The sequence below is a fragment of the Sitodiplosis mosellana genome, unplaced genomic scaffold (assembly GCF_009176505.1).
Source record: "Sitodiplosis mosellana isolate CC-2019 unplaced genomic scaffold, AAFC_SMos_1.0 Smas_scaffold_2261, whole genome shotgun sequence".
Classification (NCBI taxonomy): domain Eukaryota; kingdom Metazoa; phylum Arthropoda; class Insecta; order Diptera; family Cecidomyiidae; genus Sitodiplosis; species Sitodiplosis mosellana.
The window spans coordinates 1-14,678 of NW_022597503.1; the positions used below are offsets into that span (position 1 = coordinate 1).

Genomic DNA, 14,678 nt, shown 5'->3' on the forward strand with positions numbered 1-14,678 from the left:
TTCCCCGTAATAGGGCTTCAAAATTGAATTTTCAATACTTTTCTTCATTGACACAAACGTTTTCGGACGGACGGACAATTTTTTGTCCGAAAATTTCAATGAAAATAAAAACACGTTTTTCCCGTCCGTTGGCCAAAAATTTAAATTTTTCAACAAATGGTTCATTTAACGCTAATAATTTTCCAACGGATGATCGTATCTTCACAGTACTTTCTTATGATACTTCTTAATGAAAATTTTATTTATTTATTTTCATTCATTTATTTAACACCGCCAAAAACTGGCTGAATATTTTGGTTTGCAGGAAAACGACTCCAAGCAGCGCCGTAGCCAGAAAAAAAAATTGGAGGGTGCAAAATCGAAATTTTTTTTTGTTGCTTTATACTTTATTTATTGTTTTCTTTTTCATTAAATGAACATGTTTTGCTTGACTATTGCTTAAAAGATTTGTAATTTTCGATTTTTTTGGTCATTAAAATGACGTAAACAAAAATTTTTTTGCACCGGTGAAATTTTTGGAGGGTGCAATGCACCCATTGCGCCGGCCTGGCTACGGCGCTGACTCTAAGAGTCGTGAAAAACCTGATCTTTTTGTGTTTGTACAATATATGTACAATATATGGTAATTTTATACAATAACTAGTTGTAATGGTCTTTTTCGATTGGATGGATTTATGAAGAAAAATTCTCAAAACTAATAAGAAAATTAATCAAACTATTTGTTCTTGTGTAAATGTTGTGTTGATTATTAAAAGAGCATAGAAATGTTTCGATTCTCAAATACTACAATAACTTTTCATTTTTATTCATATTTAACACCGCCAATCACTGGCTGAATTGGATTTTGTACAATGTTAGTATATAATTAGTATATGATTTCAATAAAAGTACAGATTAACCGTAGCACTAACAATCTCTGCCATTTTTCATAGGACGTCTAGACTCGTATTGAGTTTGTATTATGAATGCTGAGGTGCGTGCAATGCCCTTCAATGTAAAGACAATACAAATGGAGGATGATACACGGAATTTATCTATATTTGAGAATTTCTCACTAAAAAAATTTCATAAAGCAACTCTTCTTCTTAACAGTATCAATATGATACTGATTGAACATTTTTTATAAGGAAACTATTTTTGGTGAATTAATTATTGCACAAACCCACTGTGTGGCACTGTGTAGTAGAATTTCTAAGAAGAGTTATTCATTCTTCTCTTCTTCACATAGAAACTTTCTATCTCTTGAGTTTTTGTGGAAGTAGTTGAGTTTTTGTAAGTCAAACAGGGCGAACTGGGTGAACTTTCTCAACACGCTCTCAATTTTGTCGATATGCACGGTATAAGTTGGTGATACTTTTGATGAATCCCAAGGCTGCTGTGGCTCTCGAGGTGACCGCGTCAATGTGCTTTATAAAGCTAAGCTTTTGGTCAATGATGACGCCGAGATCTTTGTGGTCCAGTACGCGCTTGAAGGTAAAATCACCGTATTTATAATTAGTGTCGATGATGTCCTTCCTTTTTGTGGTGATTGTAAGGACTGCACATTTGTCAAGGTTCAGGTGCAAATTGTTCACGTCGCACCAAACCTTTAGTTTGTCGATGGCTCATAGGAAGAATAAGGCATGGAAACGCTACAGACGGTCTGGCTTTAAACCGTACTACAAATGGATAGATATTTTGGCGTCTCGTGAATTTGACAAACTCAACACGGAACTATACAACGATTACGTGGACAAAATGAAATCCTCGCTCAAGCATGATGCATCGAGATTTTGGCAATATGTCAATTCGAAGAAGAGCACCGACAACAAACCAAAAGTCATGCAATTTGGTGATGTGCGCACAACAAGCGACCAGGCCAACCTGTTCGCTAATTTCATCAGTGGCAACTACGATGACTCATCGACTCAAGGCGTTCAACAATCGCCTACCGTTGAGTCACAGCAAAGGAGGAATTCCAGCTCGACAAAAATTTTGTGCTTGAAGAGCTACAAGCCGTGAACACCAAGAAAGGTACGGGTCCCGATGGTATGCACCTGCACCCATTGATACTAAAAAATTGTGCGAGTCATTTGGCGCATTGAAATTTTTGGCAAACGGACGGGAAAAACGTGTTTTTAGTTTCATTGAAATTTTCGGACAAATTTCGGACAAAAAATTGTCCGTCCGTCCGAAAACGTGTCCGAACATTCGGACTGTTCGAATGTTCGGACAAAAAAGCGTGTCCGAAATGTTTCGTACAAAACCTGTCAGTGTCCGTTTGTCCGTTTGTCCGAGATAAAATTTTCGGACATTGTCCGTCCCGACACTGCGCCTTCTTGACAGTTTTCATATAAATGAGCCCAGAAACGCCAACTGGTGCAAGAACATGTAATAGAACCGTTGTATACCAATAGTATTCAGACGCTTACACGTTGGGTATACTGTTATTGACTGTTTTGAATAGTAGTTCTTTCACATAAAAACATAAAAATCTGCTTGCATTAAACTGATATCTCCCTTATTCCATTGATATTTTTTCCAAATGCAAAAAAAAAATATTTCAAGCCTCAATTGCACAATAAATAAATAAATAAATAAATATAGCAATCACTTGAAGGGAAAAACTTAAAAAAACATGTTTCAATAAAAAACAATATTCTAATATTTTAGAAAATATAAAATTAAATGAAATTTTTGTGATTTTTTGTCTGCAGTGTCATTATGAACGAATCTTCTTGTGTCATATCACTGGATCTATATCACAGTGACATCATGGTCCGTTTTGCCGATTAACCCAGCCGTTTTCGAGATATTTCCATGTGTACATTTGGCCATAGAAGCCAATGCAATACCAGCGGCGCTCCGAGGTTTTCATACAAACTCCCCATGTAGACGGTCGGGAACAGGCAAAAATCGAAAAAGAAGTTTAAATTTTTTTTTCGATTTTCATATAGTATTTTTTTTGCCCAATCCATTGGTGTTATCGCCACATCGAAATTTGGGCTCCTTATCACTTAATTTGCATCATGTGATAAATACTAGTGACGTCATCAATAGCTCGGGAATCAATTGAAATGAAACACACGAAAAAATATTCGAGTAACGAAACAATGTGATATAGATCCAGTGATATGACACAATGCGAGAAGATTCGTTCATAACGACACTGCAGACAAAAAATCTATCAAAACGGAACACCGCAAAGCGAAATACTTAAAACAGCACATGCTATGTTTCATTCTTACAGATTTCTTTTCCATGTTCCATTTTAATGGATTGCTTTATTTTTGTTTCGTATCTGTGTATTGAGCGACGAAAGTCTCATTTTCATTTCAACCGCATCAGTTGTTCTTTTATTCTATGGGTGTCGAATGAAACGTTTAAATTTTTTCTGGATATACCTCGTTCAGAAAGTGTTCTCGATTCGTTTTTCAATGTTGGACTACCAGTGTAGTTGCCGTACTTTGTGTTTGGTGAAGAATTCCGATGGTGATGGGGTGAGTGTCCAATTTTTGTCGTTGTCTTCTTTGATTTTTGAATAAGACCAAATGAGGTGACTGAATCGGTGCTGTCCTTATTTGGAAAGCTCTTGATGGCCGATTCAATCGTTGTCGATGTATCCAATTGATGGACGGACTGTTGTCCAGTGAGTTTAGGATGCGTTCTTTCTAAGTCCGGGGAACCAGACGGAAGGCTTGGTAGAATTGGTGGAAAAGCCTCACGCATGGTTCCCGTTGCTTGAATTTTGTTCGAACTATGTTCACTTTCAGTCACAGATTTTACAACTATAATCGATGTGAGTGTACGTGCACTGTGTGTATTTGACAACGAAATTGCTGGGAAAATCAATTGATTCCAATTGAGGCTGTGAGAATGAAAATGGCAATACAGGAATAAACATTCGAAACGCATCAAGAAAATAAATTGGCAAAAATGAATCATGAGTTCTGAATATGCAAAAGTGAAACATGAATTTACATGGGCAGCATAGGAGGTTCATGGTTCACTTTTGCGTATTCAGAACTCATTTTGCGTATTCAGAACTCACTTTTGCGATTTTTTTTTCTTGATGCGCTTCAGAATGTCTATTCCTGTATTGCCATTTTCATTCTCACAGCCTCAATTATAACTTGATACCGTTAAAGCCGTGTTTGTAATCGAATGATTTTATTTCTCGATGTATTCATGAACTTCATACAGTTCATTACTTCCTTTTGAGTTTCCCAAATTTATAGGTTTTGAAAAATTCAACAAAAATATTTCTGGGCCAGTTTAGAGTTCATCAATAATTCGACTTACTAAACAACAAATTAACTCTAAATCTATGGGTGAGATTGAGAGTAGTGTATGTTTGATTGACTTTGTTACGAAAGAGAAGAGCAAGTTTCTGTCGACTTAAAAATGGTTAAAAGCGAGTATGTTCGTTTTTAGCGGGTCCTCGCGGTTTTCCACGGTTCCCGCGGAACTGATAAGAGAAAACCACTTGGAGTCTTCGGCAAAGTTGTAGCACTCGAGGTCTTCTATAACATTGCTGAAGACAGTTATCTCTTATCTCTTATCAGTTCCGCGAAAAGCGCGAAAAATGATAAGAAAAAAAAAGTTCTATATAAAATTTGCTTTTTTATGTGCGCGATTTGCGCGCAACTGATAAGAGATAAGAGATAACTGTCTTCAGCTTAGTCATAAAAGACCTCAAGTACTACAACTTTGCCGAAGACACCATGTTGTTATCTTTTATCAGTTGCGCGAAAACCATGAAGACCGCGGAGGCTAGACGGTACTACAACATACTCTACTTTAACGCCAATAGAATCATCAGAAAACATACTCGTCTTTTCAAAAATATAAATCGAAGAAAAAAAATACTCCACTCTCAATCTCACCCATAGAAATAACAGCAACAAATTGCAATTTGCGTATTGCCATTACCAAATCAATATATATTCGCAAGTCTCGGGTTTCGCAAGTCTGTTAGTTCTTAGTCGTTATTGTAAGCAGTAGAAGTATTGAATTTTTAGATGAGTCACACGCTCCTTCTCAATGAATGTTTTGCTTGCTGTCTTGTTTTCTGTGCATATGATGAAATCTGAAAAAATACAATATAATAAATAAATATAAAAAATATAAATATTTCAGTCAATATCGTGATAACTGTTAAACCATTATAGCACTTGTGTATTCTTGTGCTTTTATACAGAAAGTGGCTACGTAATCGGATTATCATTTTTTTGTTTTTTGACAACGAATAGCTGAAATTCAGGATCAGAGAGACATAATACTGGTACTTAAATTCCCAGCATCGACGCAGCGCCTTGTTGTCAATTCCCATACAAACGCGCCCAGAAGCGACAACTGCTGCTAGCAAGAGTAACTACAGTACAACTTACGTCAAATTCAAAAGCTTGTATACGTATGTATACATGTTTAAGTGGCTCATCGAGCGATTTTCAGTTGTCCAGCTCAATTTAATTTTATTTTCTATTGAAAAACGTCAATATTTTTTTAATCCGATGCAGAAAAATCAACGTTCCGATTTTAAAACGTAAAGTCCGGGAAAGTCATTTTTTTCTCGTGTTTTTGTCAATACAAGAGTAACAAAGCGCTATTTCCGGATGTTTCATCGAGTTGAAAAAATACCGAAAAATACGGACGTCAGTTCATTTGTTTATGGCGAAATTTTTTTAGTCACTCTTGTGTTGATAAAAATACGCAAAAATACGGAAACATTTTTATTTGAAATTTTAAAATGAAAAAATTGATTTTTTGCATTGGAATGAACAATTAAATACGCTTTTTGATTAAAAAAAAAACATAACATGATTCTCGTGAACAGAACGTAAACAAATGAAGTGACACTTGTTCGTATTTATTCAAAACAGTGAAATTCCGACGCTATGCCTTCTCTACGCCAACGCCAACTGGTGCAAGAAAAAATAATACAAGCACAACGTACGTCAAATTCAAAAGCTTGTATACAAATGTATACATGTGTCAATTGCTTATTGAGCGGTTTTCTGTTCTCAAGAAATATTTTGAGTTCTTCTTATTAAAAAGCGCGAATATTTTTTTTTCAATGCAAGAATTTAATCTTGTTATTTTAAAACGTAAAATCAAACATTTTTCTCGTGTTTTTGCGTGTTTTTGTCAACACAAGAGTAACTGAAGAATTGCGAACAAATGTCAGTTCATTTGTTGACATTCCCCGTTCCGATTGTTTCAATGACAACATGAAGTGACATTTGTCGCAGTTATTCATGTTGATGAAAACACGTGAAAACACAAAAATTTCATTTAATTTTATATTTACCGGGTCTGAAATATTATTGGGTCAATTCGAAAGTTTCCGCCGTTTTTTTTGTCTAAAAATACATTTATTGCAAATTAAATTGAAAATGTACATTAACCTAAGGCTGCCAACTCTACTGATTTTTTCAGTACACTAATAAAATTCGTAAAAAAACTTCGTGTGTCGGAAGCAAATTCTTGTTTACACATATGGAAAGAGGAAGTCCCAAGGAAGTTTTCTATCTGATCAGATTTCCCGGAAAAGTCACTGGAGCCAAAATATGGCCTCATATATAAATTTAGGGTCATTTTCAGTACATTTTATTTTTACAAAATCTTCCATATTTCCCGAGTTTTCCAAGATTTTCCAACCATTTTCATTTTATGAATGTACGATCGTATGCTGAAAACGAATTCAAGAAAATTTTTCGGAAAATTGCAAATCCTGGAAAATTTTCCGAAAATGAACTTATCGCTATAAAAGGAAAATGGAAAATCGGGGAAAATTATGAGAAGTCCCATTCGATCGGGCGGAAAATTTAATGGGGATGGTAGCCGGAGGCCGAGATTTGGGGCCTAAATCCAGCCGTTTCCGAGATATTGAGAAAAAACTGGCTTTGGTACTGAATTTTCCAGTATACTGGTAGAAAATAGTTGGCAGCCTTACATTAACCAATGTATTCGCCATCGTTAGCTATGACTTCCCGCCATCTTTCTGGCAGCTTGTGGATTCCTCGTGTGAAGAGGTCTTCACCTTTTGAAGCTATCCAGTCATCTATCCATTTTCGTACTTCTTCTTCATTTTGAAAGCGTACTTCGGACAGGGCCATTTGCATCGAACGGAACAAGTAGTAGTCAGAAGGAGCAAGGTCTGGAGAGTACGCGGGCTGATCAAGCCGATCCCAATCGAGCTGCTCTATCTTTTGTTTGACGATTTTTGCACGATGTGGCCTCGCATTGTCATCGTGGAACAAAACTTTGTGGTGTTTTCGGGCTATTAATGGCCGTTTTTCGTTCAATGCACGTGCCAAACTGGCCAATTGGCGTCGATAGCGTTCCTTATTAATCGTTTGATCTGGATTTAGCAGCTCATAATATACGATCTTATGGCAATGAATATCTCGTTTTGGTTGTGATGGTGCCGGTTGGCTTGGATCAACATACGCTGCCTTACGTTTGGGGTTCTCATAATAAACCCATTTTTCATCGCCGGTAACAATCCGATACAAAAAACTGTTTCTTTTGTGCTCTGCAAGATGTTTTGTGCATATTGCGATTCGTGCTTGAAGTTGCTCTTCAGACAGTTGATGTGGAACCCATTTTCCCAGCTTCCGAATCTTTCCCATGTGACACTGCGCCTTCTTGACAGTTCTCATATATATGAGCCCAGAAGCGCCAACTGGTGCAAGAACATGTAATAGAACCGTTGTATACCAATAGTATTCAGACGCTTACACGTTGGGTATACTGTTATTGACTGTTTTGAATAGTAGTTCTTTCACATAAAAACATAAAAATCTGCTTGCATTAAACTGATATCTCCCTTATTCCATTGATATTTTTTCCAAAGGAGAAAAAAAAAATTCAAGCCTCAATTGCACAGCATATCACTATTAGAATCATTGTGTCAACATGAATCAACCAATAAACAAACCAAAACAAACACAAACCACACAATGAAATACCACGTTTGTATATAGCAATCACTTGAAGAGAAAAACTCAAAAAAACATGTTTCAATAAAAAAAATTATTCTAATATTCTAGACCCGGTATATATGAAATTTAATGAAATTTTTGTGTTTTCACGAGAAAAAACACGAGAAAAATGTTTGATTTTACGTTTTAAAATAACAAGATTAAATTCTTGCATTGAAAAAAAATATATTCGTGCTTTTTAATAAAAATAAACTCAAAATATTTCTTGAGAACAGAAAACCGCTCAATAAGCAATTGACACATGTATATATTTGTATACAAGCCTTTGAATTTGACGTACGTTGTGCTTGTAGTACTTGTTCTTGCACCAGTTGGCGTTGACGTAAGAAGGCATAGCGTCGTTCCCATGGCGTGCAAATGTCTGAAAATGGTTGTTTGGCCGACGTTTAACTGCAATGCAAGTTCTTTTTGCGTTTGGGTTGGGTCTTCATCCAATAATGCTTGCAAATCGACATCTTCAATCGCTTCTGGCCGACCTGAACGTTCTTTGTCTTCAAGTCAAAATCACCACTTTTGAATCGATGAAACCATTCTCTGCAGCTTCGTTCCGATGGAGCTTGCTCGCCATAAGTATCTGACAGCATTCGATGAGCTTCAGTGGCAGTTTTCTTCGAATCAAATAAGAAAAGAAGGGTCCCTCGAAAAAACACCTTATCACGATCCATTTTCAATCGATTCAAAAACAATGACGCAGAACGAAAAATGAATCTTTCTGCTCTGAGTTAGATTGCTAAATGTCACATCTACAAAATGCAATTGGATTCACTTGTCAAGCTACGCTCAGTTACAAGTGGCGACATTTAAATGTCAGCGGCGGAAACTTTCGAATTGACCCAATATAATAATTTTTTTTTGTTGAAACATGTTTTTTCGAGTTTTTTTCTTCAAGTGATTGCTATATTTCGACACTGCGCCTTCTTGACAGTTCTCATATAAATGAGCCCAGAAGCGCCAACTGGTGCAAGAACATGTTAAAAGTAATCAATTAGTTCATTCCAAGAATTATTAGTTTCTGCTTCTTCGCCAAAACTAATACACTGGTTACATCTAACTGCTGATCGATTGCAAATTGTGAGCGCATCGATTTCGAATTGTGAGTGTAATTAGTTCAGTTACTCACTGACCGCTAAAGTGTAAACATTGAATTCAATTGGAAAAATCCAAAATATTGTTTTCGAATTATAATTTCATAATGCCAAAAGCCACCAAATACGACAAGAGTTGGGAAAGTCAACCGCAGTGCAAAGGTTGGTTGTCTGCTCTAAAACTGAAGGATGGTACCTTTTCCACCGAAAGAGCAAAATGTGCGTGGTGCGATACGGATTTCTCGATCACTCACGGCGGAATGACGTTAATGCACATGCAAACCGAAAAAAACACCAAGATATCGTGAAAGCAAGACTAACAACAATGCCAGTTATCAAGTATTTCGACAATAAAGACAACTTACTGAACGCCGCGAAAGAAGCAATGTTCGTCTATCGCAATACAATCTGGTGCTAAATACCAACAGGACAAGAATCAAATGTCACAGTCTGCTCTACTACTGAATAACATGCCATACATTGAATCTACCGACGACGATTGCTAATTTTCACGTTTTTGCTTAGAAATATCTTCATGAACTTCATTATATTTATATACATTTTTTTGCTTTTTCCTTTCAATAAAATTCCCGATATTTTTCAATAAAAATCCTGATTTTTAAAAAAAAAAACTCCCGATATTTCCCGATTTTGTGATTTAGAAAAAAACATCCCGATTTTCCCGATTTTTCGACGACGAATTCCCGATATTTGCAAAAATATCGATGGGGGGTCTAATTATTTCTTATCAGTTGCGCGCAAATCACGCACATAAAAAAACAAACTTTTTATAGAACTTTTTTTTTCTTATCATTTTTCGCGCTTTTCGCGGAACTGATAAGAGATAAGAGATAACTTCAGCAATGTTATAGAAGACCTCAAGTGCTACAACTTTGCCGAAGACACCAAGCTGTTATCTCTTATCAGTTCCGCGGAAACCGTGAAAAACCGCGAGGACCCGCTAAAAACGAACATACATTCTTTTAACCATTATTAGTTGCAATGAAACATACTTCTCTTTATTGCTACGAAGTTGGACCAACTTGCGTTCTTTTACATCTCACCAATAGATATGGTATTTTTTGTGCCCAATCCATTGGTGTTATCGCCACATCGAAATTCGAGCTTCTCATCACTTAATTTGCACTATGTGATAAATACGAGTGAAGTCACCGAAAAATATTGTATGAAAGAGTGCCCCACGAAAAATGTTCAAATTGATTCGCCCCGTAAAATTTTTTTCAGTAAAAGTGGTACATGAATATTTTTGCATGAAAACAAATTCACGTGTCGTTTATTCAGACAATATTTTTGTGGGGCACTTTTACTGAAAAATTTTCCCAGAGGCACTTCATTTAAAAAAAGAATTACGTTTCATTATTCCGCTCATATGTGAATTTGTGTCAATTTGAAAATTTGCTATGAAGAAAACAAAAATATCAGATTACAACCAAAATGGCGACTAAAGTACTATGTGACAGAAGTCGCAAAGGGCGACGGGCGCGTAGTTTTCATGGCGCCACTTGTGCGGTTTTTCACTAGTGCACGGCTTTTGCTTCTGGGATCATTTATATGGGAACTGTCAACAAGGCGCAGTGTCGATATAGTATTTTAAAAAATAGTAAAACTATTTTAGTCTCGATGTAAAAATGGTAAACTTCGAAAAAAAATTGGTCTCTCCTTCTCTATAAGTTCTATTGAATGCATCCAATCATTTTATTGAATTGAGTGCAAATCAACTGAAAATATCTGTAATATAAATTATTGCATAATTACAATTCGTGACATGTCAAACGTAACATAATTTTACTGTACTTACTATCGATTGGTTTTTCTCCTTTTATTTTATTTCAATTTTTGTCTTATCCTGCTAAGAATTCTTTAAAAATTGTCTTCAACACATAAATATAATGTGACATTCATGTTGAGTTGTGTTTCATTTGTTATCAAACCTATTGGTTATTATCATTCGATGAACATACATATACAAATTCAGTTATTAGTAATGAAACTCAGTGTCTATTTATTCAATCAAAAACCTGTGTTTGTGAACAAATTCTCACCAAAATGAGACACATTTTTGTCAACTATTTTCATTTGCTATATCTTTATATATACATATACATATAAAGATATGCAAAGGTCGCTTTGACTTTGGAAAAACAATAAAATGCAAACGGACACATTTTTCGATATCAAACTTGATTAATCAAGAGCTTCCAACAAACTGGTGGGAAATCAATTTTTCCGCAGCGGTGAAAGTTTATTCCTAATCTGATGATATATGATATACTGAATACGCGTTGTGGCTATAGCGACGACGTTTTAGCGATGCGTTGCGCCGTCGCGGCAATCGATACTGTGTATCTTGGACTATTGAGAAAATATAAACTTCTACTTCTGTGTCAAATGCTGTTCAGGCCATTGACAAGCTTTATTCCCAATGACACTTATGCATGCATGAACTTGAAACCTGGTATTTCCAACCAATGCGATGACCACAGTTTGATGCGGCTAACTTGACTACTCGTTATTCCATTTTGTTCATGTCTTTGTATGTGTGCTTTGAATAATTTTAGATTCCATTGTGTGTTCTTAATGATAGAATTCAGTAAATAGTATGAAGAAAAACTTGCATTTTCGGAAAAATATCAAACAAAAATATAACGAGTGAAATACACGCATAGAAAGAAGCGCATGTACAATTGTACATGGATGAGATCCAGTTTATCAATAGAGTGGCAAGTGAAACAGTGAGATATGCTTCTGGTTGTTTGTTCAAAATGAATAAATGCGAGAAATTTTAAAATTGCGTATAAAAGCGGATTAAATTTTCAATACTTTTTGGCTAACAATTTGATATTCGTATGGGATGTATTTAACCCTAACCCACTTGAATGTGCAACATATGAACGCCTGTGTAACGTAAACCATACGTCGGATCGTATTGCTTCAAAAAACATTTATTGGTGTCATCTATAATTTTATCTTTTGGACTATTCGTCTACATCAAGCGATTGTTGTGTTATAAACAAGAATGTGCCCAAAAACAAAAATTTGACAAAACAAATTTTTTCCTTCCGAAATTGGGCACTTTTTTACACTTTCAAACAATTGATTTGTTCTCTGATTTATATCAATCACATTTCCTGACTAAATCATGTGGAATCCAGGATAATGGCATTTTTTTTCATCATTATCTATGGCCGAAAATCAACCAAGTACCAGACTCCATGGGAAAAATTAATGCACTAGAAGGTTTAAATGCAATGGTTTCAAGAATAGATACGAAGTGCAAGATTTTCGAAAAAGTTTATATCTCAGGAATGGATGGTTTTTTCGCTTGAAAAACGCCCTTCGGGTCGGCCCCCAGTTCCCAAATGGTCGAATTTCGACCACTAGTAAATTTATAATATTCACCAATTTGGACAAACATACTCGCCTTTTCCAACTACCAAAGTCAGAAAAACATACTACTGTTTATTGGTATCCAAAACTAACAAAATACATACTCTTGTTTAACGCAAATTAAGGTTAATGAAACATACTCGCCTTTATCATAGCCACCAACAGTCAAAATACATAACATTTAACTATTTTTAAGTCGAAAGAAACTTGCTCTCTTTTTCTAAAACAAAATCACTGAAAAACATACACGACTTTTTAAAAATATAAATCCGAACAAAAACATACACAACTCTCAATATCACCCACAGATATAGCCATCCTCTGAGTTGGTGATTAACTTTGACTTGTTATTACTTTATAATGGAAACGACCTTTTGTATCAATGTAATTGCGAAAATCAGAACACTCTTTTATGTCTTTCGGTCTCTACTAAATTGTAAATTCATATCTACCAACAGGGACTTGTTAGACTAGATGTAAAACTTTCTTCAATATGTCACTTCTGTGATAGATTGAAAGATGACTTTTGCAGTCATTAAGGCCGACAATAATATGTTTAACGCTCCAGTTAGTCTCTTTTCTCAAACGCGTTGTTAGATTATCTTGAACCGTTGACAATTCGGCATACTACTCATTTCCTTGTATTGGTTGGGTTTCTTTGTGTTAAATTATAGACCAAACAATAATTCAAATCGAGAAAGCCTACTATAACTAACTAACTATTGTACGAAAATACCCTATATTGTACAAACACGAAAAGATCAGGGTTTTCACGACTCTTGGAGTCGGTTTGATCAGCCAGTTTCTGGTGGGGTAAATAAAATAAAATAAAATTTGTCAATTTTTTTCAAAACAATTTTTTTTGTAGTTAGTTAAATATATCCCTGAATAATAATTTTTTGAAGTACACAGTCGTCAAACTGATAAGGAACGGGGGTAAAATTTCGATATGTTTTCATTCATTCCGCATATTTTGAGATAAATGTACAAGAGTGCAAAATTTTGCAACTTGTGCTCACATTCTATCAGAATTTATCCCATTCTCATTTGGAGGTTGTCTCATTTTCACAATATTCACAGATTTTCTGTGCATTACTCTTGAAATATATGGAATAAAGGGTGTCCCAATAGCAACGCAAAAAAGTATTTATAAAAAAAACAATGAAAATAGTTTCCAATCGACACTGCGCCTTCTTGACAGTTCTCATATATATGAGCCCAGAAGCGCCAACTGGTGCAACAACATGTAATAGAACCGTTGTATACCAATAGTATTCAGACGCTTACACGTTGGGTATACTGTTATTGACTGTTTTGAATAGTAGTTCTTTCACATAAAAACATAAAAATCTGCTTGCATTACACTGATATCTCTCTTATTCCATTGATATTTTTTCCAAATGAGAAAAAAAAATATTTCAAGCCTCAATTGCACAGCATATCACTATTAGAATCATTGTGTCAACATGAATCAACCAATAAACAAACCAAAACAAACACATTTATTTTTCATATCGACCCCCTTAAATTTCACACCAAACGCGATTTCTCAAAAATCAGCCCTACGATGTTTTCCCAAAAAATGAGCGTTTGTAGCCGGCCACCATACCAACAAAATGGCATATGCCACATATCCGGGAAAATTCGTATTTCCAAGTTCTGGGCATAGGCAATTCATCAATGAACGGAATTTGTACGAAGAGTCGCATTCTACGATGAAATTGCTGCCAAAAATACGCATCTACTGGCTGAAAAAGGCTCACGAAAGACCATATCCGCTCAATTTTCGACGAGCAATCGATTAAAAGTGGTCACAATGCGATCTGAGGGCATTTCATGGTCGAAAAATAGGTCGGATTGAAGTGAATTTTTCAACTTGCTCTATTTTCACTGAAAATGACATTTTTGTTCGGAAAACACTTGAAATACACCTCTGACGACATTTTGTCCTTAGAAAACTGCTATTTTTTCGTGAAAATAATGGGAGTCCACGAACACTTGAATATCCATTTCGTTGTCATTTTGGTCATAAATCGGCATTTTGGCACCTGAATGTATGAAATTGAACTTTTGCTTGGGGATACATGAAAAATGCACTTTCCACAGCTTTGGTGGTTGGGAACATATATTTTTCGACGCTATGCCTTCTTACGTCAACGCCAACTGGTGCAAGAACAAGTACTACAAGCACAACGTACGT

The 14,678-nt window shown here is 35.6% G+C and overlaps 1 long non-coding RNA gene across 1 annotated transcript; it reads right to left on the bottom strand.

Moving 5' to 3' along the window:
* Window positions 1-3,276: 3,276 nt before the first annotated feature.
* On the bottom strand, window positions 3,277-11,275 carry LOC129571389 (uncharacterized). The gene is made up of 4 exons (XR_008688263.1): window positions 11,134-11,275; window positions 10,890-11,022; window positions 4,912-5,068; window positions 3,277-3,818 (listed from the first exon to the last, which is right to left on the bottom strand). It is a non-coding gene; the product is annotated as an uncharacterized LOC129571389 (long non-coding RNA).
* Window positions 11,276-14,678: the final 3,403 nt, after the last annotated feature.